This window comes from Zalophus californianus, chromosome 17, assembly GCF_009762305.2.
Source record: "Zalophus californianus isolate mZalCal1 chromosome 17, mZalCal1.pri.v2, whole genome shotgun sequence".
NCBI classification, from domain to species: Eukaryota; Metazoa; Chordata; class Mammalia; order Carnivora; family Otariidae; genus Zalophus; species Zalophus californianus.
Genome location: NC_045611.1, coordinates 58,501,023 through 58,513,425, shown reverse-complemented (window position 1 = coordinate 58,513,425; position 12,403 = coordinate 58,501,023). Strand labels below are relative to the sequence as shown.

General features: G+C 48.4%; 1 non-coding gene across 1 annotated transcript; it reads right to left on the bottom strand.

Annotated features, from left to right (window-relative positions):
* Positions 1–11,335: 11,335 nt before the first annotated feature.
* LOC113936811 lies at positions 11,336–11,442 on the bottom strand. The gene has a single exon (XR_003524374.1). It is a non-coding gene; the product is annotated as a U6 spliceosomal RNA (small nuclear RNA).
* Between the last annotated feature and the right edge of the window lie 961 nt (positions 11,443–12,403).

Sequence of the window (12,403 nt, the reverse complement as noted above, 5' to 3'; positions counted from 1 at the left end):
TCAGGAGTAGGGCTGGGTGGTTTGGGAAGGAGTACCTGTGGCAGATGCTTATTCTTGGGGTTCTTCTTGTCTGTGAGACATTTGTGGAGGTGGGAGGAGTTGAGGAGATCCCTCCAGGATGAGGGAAGAATGTGAACATACCCACTACATTCCTGGTTGCAAATAACAGGAACCCAACTCACACTAGCTTAAATGAAACCAGCATCAATAAAAGGAATGTATTGGCTCACACACCAGGGAAGCTTCCTTGCTCGAAGTTATCTTTAACTTTAGGGATTGGAATGGAGAACTTGGTGCAGACGGGACCCCATGGCACATCCCTCATCTCTGGTCCTCTCTGCAAATCTTTGCCTTGTCCTTCTTTCAGCAAACAGGAGTATTCTCTACCAACCCGGAAGCACAGCTACCAGAGGTCCCAGAGGCCCACCCTAGGGGAGAGAGAGTGTGTCTTTCCCCCACAGACTCTGAATCAATATCAGTAAGGCTGCAATAGATTGGTGGAGGGATTAGGAGAACTATTCGATTTATCAGTTTTTCCTTGGGGTGATTATAGTAAGGATGTGTCACTTTTGAAGAGGACTTTAAAAAGGAAGAATAAACAATCCCTCTGGCTGGAGGGGGAGAGTGAATACAGGCATGGAGACACCTCACCAAAGCTAGAGGTAATGGTGACCTGTGTGTGTGTGTGTGTGTGTGTGTGTGTGTGTGTGTGTGTGTGTGTGTGCAGCATGTGGCTGAGCAGGTGGATGTGTTCCTGCACATTCCTGGATGTCTGTGGGTCTTCATTCTTACAAGTAGGCCCGAGGGCGTGATTCTGAACGTTTGATAGAGTGCTGTTGTGTTTGCGAATGCCTGAGAGGGTTGCCCTGTGCTGGGGTCACCGTGTGTGCAATGATAGTGCAGGGCCAGCCCTGCACGCAAGCACCCCTGGTCGGGTAGCGGCGGGACCCTCGCCAGAGCGCAGCTAGCAGGCATGAGGGCTGCGACCTTGGCATCCCCTCCCTGGGCAGGGATTGGCCTGTTTCTGGAAGGCCCATGCCAGGCCCCGGGGCTGGAGTCCTGGGGAAGGGTTGGGGGAAAGCCCCTCTATGTTGGTGCCCTAGAAGACCCCAGGCGCCCGGACAGGGCTCCAGGGAAAGTGGGGGCCGGAGAGGAGGTGGGGGAAGAAGCCTCCTGCCCCTCCACCTGTGAACACAGTCACATTGTCAGCAGCACCAGGACGGCCCATGTCCTTCTCTGGCCCTGCTTGAATCACTTGCCCTGGGAGCGCAAATGGGGGTGGTGGGGGTGGGGAGTGTCCCTGAGCTTTGTGAGAGCACGTTCTTTTCACACACTCTTTGTCTGGGGCAGTCTCTGGGCCTGTGTGTGGTGAGGGGGCCCTAGGCAGGCAACCAGAGAGGCTCTGAGCCCGCCTGCCCCGCCCCTGCCCAGCGGGAAAGCAGGAGCCAAGTCAGACTGGGGACTGGGACCTGGAAAGACAGTCTGTGGTTGCTGCCCTGCTCTGAAGGGACCCACGCGCTGTGCTCTAGGGCTGGGGTGCTGATCTGGGGCCGGCCCGGTGGCAGCGAGTTCCGGATGAGGATCAGGATCCCGATAGGAATCAGGATTGATCAGGATCCCCAGCCTCTTCGGGAAGCACAGAGGGGTCTTGGTGGAAGCAGCGGAGGCCCCGCAGAGCAGGAATCCTGCTCTCGGGGTCGCAGGGGCTCCAGCCAGCTGCCTAGGAGCACCTGCCATGGGTGTGGGCGGCATGGAGCCCCGCAGAGGACCACAGACTCATCCCGAGGATTGCTGGCACTTTCCAGGCCACTTCCCAGCTGCCGGCCACTCTGAATTGCGTGGATTCCTCCTGCCACCTGCAGGAGAGGAGACCGGAGGGGACACACAACACGGACCAGCCCAGAGCAGACGGCTGGGGGCACCCTGCATGCTACTGTGGCAGGGGAGGAAGGGCACACCGGGGGGGATTCAAGACACCGGACAGGTCACTTAGGAGTCAGGGCAAGTTATGGACTTGGCTGCTGGGGCACAGGAGGAGTTTAGGGGAGAGTCCCGAGGGAGGCTTGCGGGGGTGGGGGTGGGGGTTGGTGACTGGAGCGCCAGCCTGGGCGGGGGCGGGGGTGGAATGCTGCTCTTGGGGGCGTCCACGGAGGACACATGTGAAGACTCGAGGAGGAGCAAGTCAGAAGCAAACCAGCCTTGGAACCTCCAGTGAGTGCGTGAGCGCGCCCTGCCTGGTGTGGGGGCTGGGAGACAGCGCAGGGTGCACAGCCAGAAGGGCGCACGGGGGTGCGGGGGTGCGGGGGGGGGCGTGGTGGGGAGAGGCCCTGAGTGAGAGCCCATGGGCCCCGTCCCTGGAGAGAGAGCAGGGCGTCTGCGAGTCCTGGAGGGGGACCTGGAGATTCGGGATGGGCGTCCGCAGACGCGCGTGTCTCCATGTGTGTGAGCCTGTGTGCGCCAGAGGGCTGCCGAGCATGTGCATGTGTGACTGCACACGTGTGTGTGCACTTGCCCGAGGGTGTCTGTTTTCCCAGTAGGCTTCCCAGGCAGGAGGAGAGGGTCAGAGTTTTGGAAAGTAAGCCAATAGGAGGGTGCAGGTCTGTGCGTCTGCGCATGCGCCAGGCTCTTGGGACTCAGTTGGCGCCTGGGAGTCATGGTGCGTCTGGTGCTCCTGCCTGCGCCCGGCCCCCATAGCCCAGCCACCCGTGATCCACGGATCCAGGCGCCTGTGCCCCTGTTGCTCCAGAGCATGACGTCTGTGGCCCGCGGACCTCCCCTAGCAACTGAGCTTGGCCTTTCCCTGGAAGGCCCGGCCCAGGCCCAGCAGCTGGGCTTGTGGTGGAAGTTACTTGGGTGTTTGGGGGTATGCGGCGGGGACGGGTTGGGGGTGTGTGTGTGTGCGGGGGAGGGCGGAGGGGAGACCTCTCTGTGACCCCGGGGGCAGGGCCAGTGAGGCAGGGCAGCAGGGGGCCAGAGAGAAGGTGGAGGGGGAGGCCCCCCGACCCTCAGCCCCTAATAACAATAAAACTGTAGGCAGCGTATCAACTGCCCAAACTCTGTCTCAGGCTGTTTTAATGAATGAACGCGAGGGTCCTGTGTCATTGTATCCTGGGCTCACACTCGGTCTCCTGCACCATTTTCATCTCTTGGATGTGTGCCTGTACGTGTGGGGCGTGGGGGTGGGGGGAGAGGGGAGAGGTGTGCCTGGGGCCCCTTCGTTGGTGATGTCTTCATCCAGCCAGGTCTCCTGGGTGAGCCCTCCTGGGCCCTGAAATCCAGGGCGCAGAGCAGAGCGGAGCACACCCAGGGGCGGGGGCCTGGTACCTAAATCAGCCCCTGCCACTCCCAGAGGGCCGATGGCACTGCTAATGGGGGAGGGGGCTCTGCCGCAGGGAGCTGGGGCTGCAGGACCTTGGCAGAAGGGTCCCGGGAGATCGGCAGGGACGGTGTCCCCTTCGGGCCTGGGGACAAGAGGCAGTGCTGGGGTGAAGCTAAGACCAGTGTGCACGCGGGCCTCAGAGTCCAGCCCAGGGCCCGGGTGTCGCCTCTGCGGGTGGGCAGCCCTTCTCTGAACACCTGCGAACAGCTGAACGACTCCAGCTCCCGTGCTTTCTCGGGCCAAGTGCCGCAGAGCAGACCGCAGGGGACAGAGGACGATGGGGCCGGCCCGCAAGAGGACAGGCCTGAGGGTCTGGGGACCTGGGGACAGGTGCGGAGGCCTTGAAGAGGCGGGAGGGTCAGGCCACGGTTCACGGCAGTCTGATGGCGGAGGTGGAGGGTCTTCGGGGGCCTCCGGGGCTGTGGAGAGGTCAACTGCGCATCAGGGGAGACAGTGGCCCACGCGGCCAGCTGGGACACAGGAGAACGAATCTGGAGGCTCCCCGGAGTCAGAATGGGGCAGGGGGTGGGAAGGGGGGCGTCTCCTGGACCGGTGGGGGGCCCCCAGAGACACCGCTCCCCAGGAGGCCTCGGACAGAGAGGGCTGGGCGGGTGGGTAGGGGACTCCTGAGATGGACGCGTCTGAGCACTCGCCGTGGAGAAGGGCGCGTGCAGACCCGCTCTGGAGCCTCCAGCGATTGTGTGTGTGCGCATGCTCGGCTGGGGATGGGGGCTGGGAGCCTGGGGGGTGTGTGCATCCTGGAAGGGACCCCTGGCGGGGGTGGGTCCACCCGTGGCGCTGAGCGTGAGCCCTGGGTGTCATCCAGAGGGCGTGTGCGTGTCCGCGGGGTGACTTGGAGTGTCCAAGCTGTGTTTCTGCAGATGTGCGTGTCCCCGGGTGTGTGCGCATGCGTGACTGTGCCTGCCTGTGCGAGGAGGGGTCCCGTGCTCCCAGACAGACCTGCTGGCCTGAGTGTGTGTGCGCGTGTCTCGGAGTTCACTGCAGAGTGCGTCTGCAGACGTGTTTGTGGCTGATGTGTGGGTGTCTCACGGTTGAACTGATATATTTTTGCCTGGTGTGCAGAATGTGTGGGTGTATGTGGCCATTATCTCCATTTTTTTTTTTTTAAGGATTTTTATGTATTTGAGAGAGGGAGATAGCACTTGCGGCGGGGGGGGGGGGGGGGGGGGGCTGAGGGAGAAGCAGGATGAGGGGCTGCACGCCGAGATCTTGACCTGAGCTGAACTGAGATGCCCAATGGACTGAACCACCCAGGTGCCCCCAGGTCTCCATTTTTAAAAGAGGCCTTTATGGCCAATGATTTGTTCCCACCCCAGGTTTGAGTTTGTGTGTGGGAGTTCCTAAAGGGTTGTCCTTGTTTGGCGGTGGGGTGGGTCAGGGTGTGGTAATGGTGGGTGTGGCACAAGTGGGCCTTTTTGTCTCCCCAAGCTAAAGCAAATTTAATTTATTTTCCGTCTTTTGAAGTGTCATTGGTGAATAAAATTCTACATTTTTAAAATGTACCATATGTTTTATGTAAGCATATTTCTTGAAATGATAATCCCTGTCAAGTTAATTCAGTATTCCTTCATCCTTTTTTTTTCAAAGATTTTATTTATTTATTTATTTGTCACACAGAGGGAGCACAAGCAGGGGGAGTGGGAGAGGGAGAAGCAGGCTTCCCGCCGAGCAGGGACCCAGTGCGGGGCTCGATCCCAGGACCCTGGGACCATGACCTGAGCACAAGGCAGTCAGCCGTTTAACCAAATAAGCCACCCAGGTGCCCCACTATTCCTTTAGCTTGGCAGTTACGTTATATTTTTCGTGATTTGAATTCTGCACATTGTGAGGAGGCTCTCTTGCAGTCTGAGGGCCATTAATTATATGAGTGATGACCATGTAGCATTCAGCTCCTACCACGAGCCACCCCAGACCAGGAAATCTAGGCCTCTGTGTCTCTGCTGCTCTGAAGTGTGATGTTCTCTGATCTTCTTATGTTCCCTTCAACCATAATATACCCGTTTTAATAAGTCCTGGCTGAGACCCAGGGGTTGGAATCGTGGGGGAGGGGCACGAAGCAAAGAGATCTGATATCTGAGGGTAGGTGAAGACCCAACCACAGGGCCAACGATCCAGGAGAGCTGGGGTCCAGGAAAGGAGGTGGAGAAAGAGGCTTCCTAATCCTTATCCACTAATAGCGGTGAAATTGTAGGTAGCACATAAAGTGCTTTAGTGGGGTAAGACACTAATCACTTGTTATGTGATGGGGTTCAGGATAACATACCCCTAAATATGACATCTTGGCATATTGAAGCTCAAGGAGTGCGAGAAAACAGCAGAAGCAAGGTCGCTGTGACATCCCCCACCTTCTTCCCTGAAACAGATTAGAAAACTCTCATGTGAGGGTTGCCCTCCATGTGCCAGGAAGAAAGGAGCATCTTTATCTCTGAAGACAAAGAGAATTCAAGAAGAATTCTAACAAGCAGGCCTTGCTATGGTTTACAATTGCATCCTACTTCCTAACCTGTCACGTTCTTCTACAGTAGCGTCCACTCTTCATCAAACCGAGCATAAAATACCCAGGTCTCTTTCAGAGTTTACTTTCTCATGAAGGCTCTCGGGTGGCGTCAAACTTAATTGAACTTGTAAGCTTTTCTCCTGTGAATCTGTCTTTGTCAGTTTAAATGTTTAGACCCAGTTGGGATCGTCAGAGGGTGGAGGAGAACTTTTAATCTATGTAATCCTTATATTTAATAACGTAGTGTCCTTTTACCAGCTGAGAGGGTCTTTCTTATTTGGGAATAGCAGAGAATAGCAATTCGGGACAAGCAAGCTGCTGCAAAAAGCCTAGGCTAGTCCAATAAACAAAAGAGAGGAACTTTTTTTATGGGGAAGGAGTAAGTTGGGAGGGATTGTTTAGAATGAAAGTCCATTGGAAAAAAGCAGGGGTTCAGGGTGGTGATGGTTTTTCACTGGCTGAGTTGCAGGGGTGGTCGATTTCTTGTAGGAGATGCAGCGTCTTTTTTTCCTGTTGGGGCCTGTAATTCATTCTTCCCTGTGCCTCCTTCTTCCCCTGGCTTCTGTAATTGACAATCCTTGATTTAGACTGGTACGGAGTAAGAGCACCCCCTTGTGGTCTCCCAGCTCCATTTTAGTGAGGTTTCCCTGTATTAATTTTCTCACCAATAAAAAAACAGTTTCGGTTTTTTATTAATTTTTTTAAAATTTAAATTCAGTGAATTAACATATAATGTACTATTGGTCTCAGAGGTAGAGGTCAGTGATTCATCGGTCTTATATAATACCTAGTGCTCATTACATCACCTGCTCTCCTTCATGCCCATCACCCAGTTACTGCATCTCTCCATCCCCCTCCCCTCCAGCAACCCTGTTTATTTCCTATGATTAAGAATCTCTTACTGTTTGTCCCCCTCTCCAGTTTCTTCTTGTTTTATTTTTTCCTCTCTTCCCATATGATCCTCTGTTTTGTTTCTTAAATTCCACATATCAGTGAGGTCATATAATTGTCTTTCTCTGATTGACTCATTTAGCTTAGCATAATACCCTCTAGTTCCATCCACGTCGCTGTAAATGGCAAGATTTCAAATTTTTTTTTGATGGCTGAGTAGCATTCCATTGTACATATATATCACATCTTCTTTATCCATTCATCTGTTGGTGGACATCTGGGCTCTTTCCATAGTTTGGCTATTGTGGACATTGCTGCTATAGATTTTGGGATGCAGGTGTCCCTTCAGATCACTACATTCGTATCTTTGGGGTAAATACCCAGTAGTGCAGTTGCTGGGTCATAGTGTACCTCTATTTTCAGCTTTCTGAGGAGCCTCCATTCTGTTTTCCAGAGTAGCTGCATTCCCACCAACAGTGTAGGGGGATTCCCCTTTCTCTGCATCCTCACCAACTACTGTCTTTTCCTGACTTGTTAATTTTAGCCATTCTGACTGGTGTGAGGTGGCATCTCATTGCGGATTTGATTTGTATTGCCCCGATGCCAAGTGATGTTGAACATTTTTTCACGTGTCTGTTGGCCATTTGGATGTCTTCTTTGGAGAAATATCTGGTCATGTCTTCTACCCATTTTTTGATTGGATTATTTGTCCCTTGGTTGTTGAGTTTGATAAGTTCTTTTTTTTTTTTTTTGAGTCAGCTAGTCACCCAGATTTTATTAAGTTTTTACATTTTAATTCCGGTATAGTTAATATACAGTGTTATATTAGTTTTAGTTGCAGTTTAGTGACTTAGTAATTCTTTTTTTATATAATTTTTATTACGTTATGTCATTCAGTAATTCTATACATTACTCAGTGCTCATCATGGTAAGTGTACTCTTTAATCCCCATCACCTATTTCACCCCCCACCTGAGTTTGAAACCTTTATAGATTTTGGATACTAGCCCTTTATCTGATAAGACATTTGCCAATATTTTCTCCCATTCTGTCTGCTGTCTTTTGGTTTTGTTGACTGTTTCCTTTGCTGTGCAAAAGCTTTTTATCTTGTGAAGTCCCAATAATTCATTTTTGCTTTTGTATCCCTTGTCTTTGGAGACATGTCTACAAGAGGTTGCTGTGGCTGAGGTCACAGAGGTTGCTGCCTGTGTTCTCCTCTAGGATTTGGATGGATTCCTATCTCACATTTAGGTCTCTCAACCATTTTGAGTATATTTTTGTGTGTGGTGTAAGGAAATGGTCCAGTTTCATTCTTCTGCATGTGGCTGTCCAATTTTCCCAACACCATTTGGTGAAGAGACTGTCTTTTTTCCATTGGACATTCTTTCCTGCTTTGTCGAAGATTAGTTGACCATAGAGTTGAGGGTCCATTTCTGGGCTCTCTATTCTGTTCCATTGATCTATGTGTCTGTTTTTGTGCCAGTACCATACTGTCTTGATGATGACAGCTTTGTAATAGAGCTGGAAGTCCGGAATTGTGATGCCGCCAGCTTTGCTTTTCTTTTTCAACATTCCCTTGGCTATTTGGGGTCTTTTCTGGTTCCATACAAATTTTAGGATTGTTTGTTCCATCTCTGTGAAAAAAGCTGATGGTATTTTGATAGGGACTGCATTAAATATATAGATTGCTCTAGGTAGCATAGTCATTTTAACAATATTTGTTCTTCCAATCCAGGAGCATGGAATGTTTTTCCATTTCTTTGTGTCTTCCTCAATTTCTTTCATGAATGTTCTATAGTTTTCTGAGTACAAATCCTTTGCCTCTTTGGTTAAATTTATTCCTAGGTATTTTACGGTTTTGGGTGCAATTGTAAATGGGATCAACTCCTTATTTCTCTTTCTTCTGTCTCATTGTTAGTGTATAGGAATGCAACTGATTTCTGAGCATTGATTTTATATCCTGCCACTTTACTGAATTCCTGTATGAGTTCTAGCAGTTTTGGGGTAGAGTCTTTGGGTTTTCCACACAGAGTATCATGTCATCTGCAAAGAGTGACAATTTGACTTCTTCTTTGCTGATTAGGAGGCCTTTTATTTCTGTTTGTTGTCTGATTGCTGAGGCTAGGACTTCTAGTACTATGTTGAACAGCAGAGGTGATAGTGGACATCCCTGTTGTGTTCCTGACCTTAAGGGAAAAGCTCTGTTTTTCCCATTGAGAATGATATTCGTTGTGGGCTTTTCATAGATGGCTTTTATGATATTGAGGTATGTACCCTCTAACCCTACACTGTGGAGAGTTTTAATCAAGAAAGGATGCTACTTTGTCAAATTGTTTTTCTGCACCTATTGAGAGGATCATATGGTTCTTGTTCTTTCTTTTATTAATGTAGTGTATCACATTGATTGATTTGCAGATGTTAAGCCACCTTTGCAGCCCAGAAATAAATCCCACTTGGTCTTGGTGAATATCCTTTTAATGTACTGTTGGATTCTATTGGCTAGTATTTTGGTGACAATTTTGGCATCCATGTTCCTCAGGTAAATATTGGTCTGTAATTCTCAGTTTTGGTGGGGTCTTTGTCTGATTTTGGGATTAGGGTAATGAGGGCCTCATAGAGTTTGGAAGTTTTGCTTCCATTTTGATTTTTTTGAAACAGTTTCAGAAGAATAGGTATTAATTCTTCTTTAAATGTTTGGTGGAATTCCCCTGGGAAGCCATCCGGCCTGGGCTCTTGTTTGTTGGGAGATTTTTGATGACTGCTTCAATTTCCTTACTGGTTATGGATCTGTTCAGGTTTTTTATTTCTTCCTGGTTCAGTTTTGGTAGTTTATATGTCTCTAGGAATGCATCCATTTCCTCCAGATTATCTAATTTGCTGGCATATAGTTGCTCATAATATGTTCTTATAATTGTTCGTATTTCTTTGGTGTTGGTTGTGATCTCTCTTCTTTCATTCATGATTTTATTTATTTGGGTCCTTTCTCTTTTCTTTTTGATAAGTCTGGCCAGAGGTTTATCAATCTTATTAATTCTTTGAAAGAACCAGCTCCTAGTTTTGTTGATTTTTTCTACTGTTCTTTTGGTTTCTATTTCATTGATTTCTGCTCCAATCTTTTTTTATTTCACTTCTCCTTTTGGGTTTAGGCTTTATTTGCTGTTCTTTCTCTAACTCCGTTAGGTGTAAGGTTAGCTTGTGTATTTGAGAACTTTCTTGTTTCTTGAGAAAGGCTTGTGTTGCTATATACTTCCCTTTTAGGACCATGTTTGCTGCATCGCAAAGATCTTGAACAGTTGTATTTTCATTTTCATTTGTTTCCATGAATTTTTTTAATTCTTCTTTAATTTCCTGGTTAACCCATTCATTCTTTAGTAGGATGCTCTTTAGCCTCCATGTATTTGAGTTCTTTCCAACTTTCCTCTTGTGACTGAATTCCAGTTTCAAAGCACTGTGGTCTGAAAATATGCAGGGAATGATCCCAATCTTTTGGTACCGGTTGAGACCTGATTTGTGACCCAGGATGTGATCTATTCTGGAGAATGTTCCATGTGCACTCAAGAAGAATCTGTATTCTCTTGCTTTAGGATGGAATGTTTTGAATATATCTGTGAAGTCCATCTGGTCCAGTGTGTCATTCAAAGCCCTTGTTTCCTTGTTGATCTTCTGTTTAGTTAATCTATCCATTGCAGTGAGTGGGGTGTTAAAGTCCCCTACTAATATTTTATTATTATTGATGTGTTTCTTTAATTTTGTTATTAATTGTGTTATATAATTGGCTGCTCCCATTTTAGGGGCATAAATATTCACAAATGTTAGATCTTGTTGGATAGACCTTTTAATTATGATATAGTGTCCTTCCTCATCTCTTATTACAGGTTTTGGTTTAAAATCTAATTTGTCTGATATAAGGATTGCCACCCCAGCTTTCTTTTGATGTCCATTATCATGATAAATGGTTTTCCACCCCCTAACTTTCAATCTGGGGGTGTTTTTGGGTCTAAAATTAGTCTCTTGCAGACAGCATGTTGATGGGTCTTGCTTTTTATCCAGTTTGATACCCTGTGTCTTTTGTTTAGCCCATTTACATTCACAATAACTACTGAACGATATGAATTTAGTGCCATTGTGTTACCTGTAAAGTCACTATTTCTGTATATTGTTTCCATTCCTTTCTGGTCCATGTTACTTTTGGGCTCTCTCTTCCCTTAAAGGATCCCTTTTAATATTTCTTGTAGGGCTGGTTTGGTTATCACAAATTCTTGTAGTTTCTGTTTGTCCTGGAAGCTTTTATCTCTCCTTCTATTTTGAATGACATCCTAGCTGGATAAAGTATTCTTGGCTGTATATTTTTTCATTTAGCACCCTAAATATATGGTGTCAGTCCTTTCTGGCCTGCCAGTCTCTGTGGATAGGTCTGTTGCCAGTCAATGTTTCTACCATTGTAGGTTACGGACCTCTCGTCCTGAGCTGCTTTCAGGATTTTCTCTTTGTCTCTGAGATTTGCAAGTTTCACTATTATATGTCAGGGTGTTGACCTATTTTTATTGATTTTGAGGGGAATGTTTCATGAATTTGTGTTTCATCCTTGCACAGGGACCATGCTAATCTTCTCTGTATTGTTCCAATTTTAGTATATGTGCTGCCGAAGTGAGCACTCACCAGTTAGGTTTTGAAAGTCAGGTAGTGTTAAGTCCCGAAGTCCTGTGACTTTGCTTTTCTTTCTTTCATTTTTTTAATTTTTAAGATTATTTATTTATTTGTGTGTGAGAGAGAGAGCATGAAATGGGGAAGGGACGGGGGGCGGGGGGAAAGCTCCCCACTGAGCAGGGATTCAGATGTGGGGCTTGATCCCTGGACCCTGAGATCATGACCTGAGCTGAAGGCAGATGCTTAACTGACTGAGCCACCCAGGTGCCCCTGTTTTTCTCTTTCAATATTGTATTGACTGTTCTGGATCTTTTGCCTCTCATATAAACTTTAGTATCAGTTTCTTGATATACACAAAGTCAATGAAGTATTTAAAATAATACCAGACTCATCAGTTCCTTGGTTCCTCTGGACCTGTGCTCCCACGTCTGTGAGATGCAGCCTGGTCACAACATTCTGGGCCTTCCTGGCCAAGGCAGAGCTCTGTCTCAGCCCTGGTTCAGTCAGGGCTTCCCTTTCTCACCTGAGCAGAGCCCCTGGACAGACATGCTCACGTAGGGTGGTGGGGGTGTAAGATGCAATAGTGTTAATGAAAGGCAACTTAGAAATCTCTATCAAAATGACAACTGCCTGGGGCTGGCTCAGTGGGTAGAGCATGTGACTCTTGATCTCAGGGTTGTAAGTTTGAGTCCCATGTTGGGCCTTTACTTAAAAATAAAACCTTAGGGGGCACCTGGGTGGCTTAGTCGCTAAGCATCTGTCTTTGGCTCAGGTCATGATCTTGGGGTCCTGGGATCGAGCCCCGCATCGGGCTCCCTGCTCAGCGGAAAGCCTGCTTCTCCCTCTCACACCTCTGCTTGTGTTTCTGCTCTTGCTGTCTCTCTATCAAATAAATAAATTAAAAATCTTAAAAAAAATAAAACCTTGGGGTGCCTCGGTCGCTCAGTTGATTAAGTATCCAACTCTCGA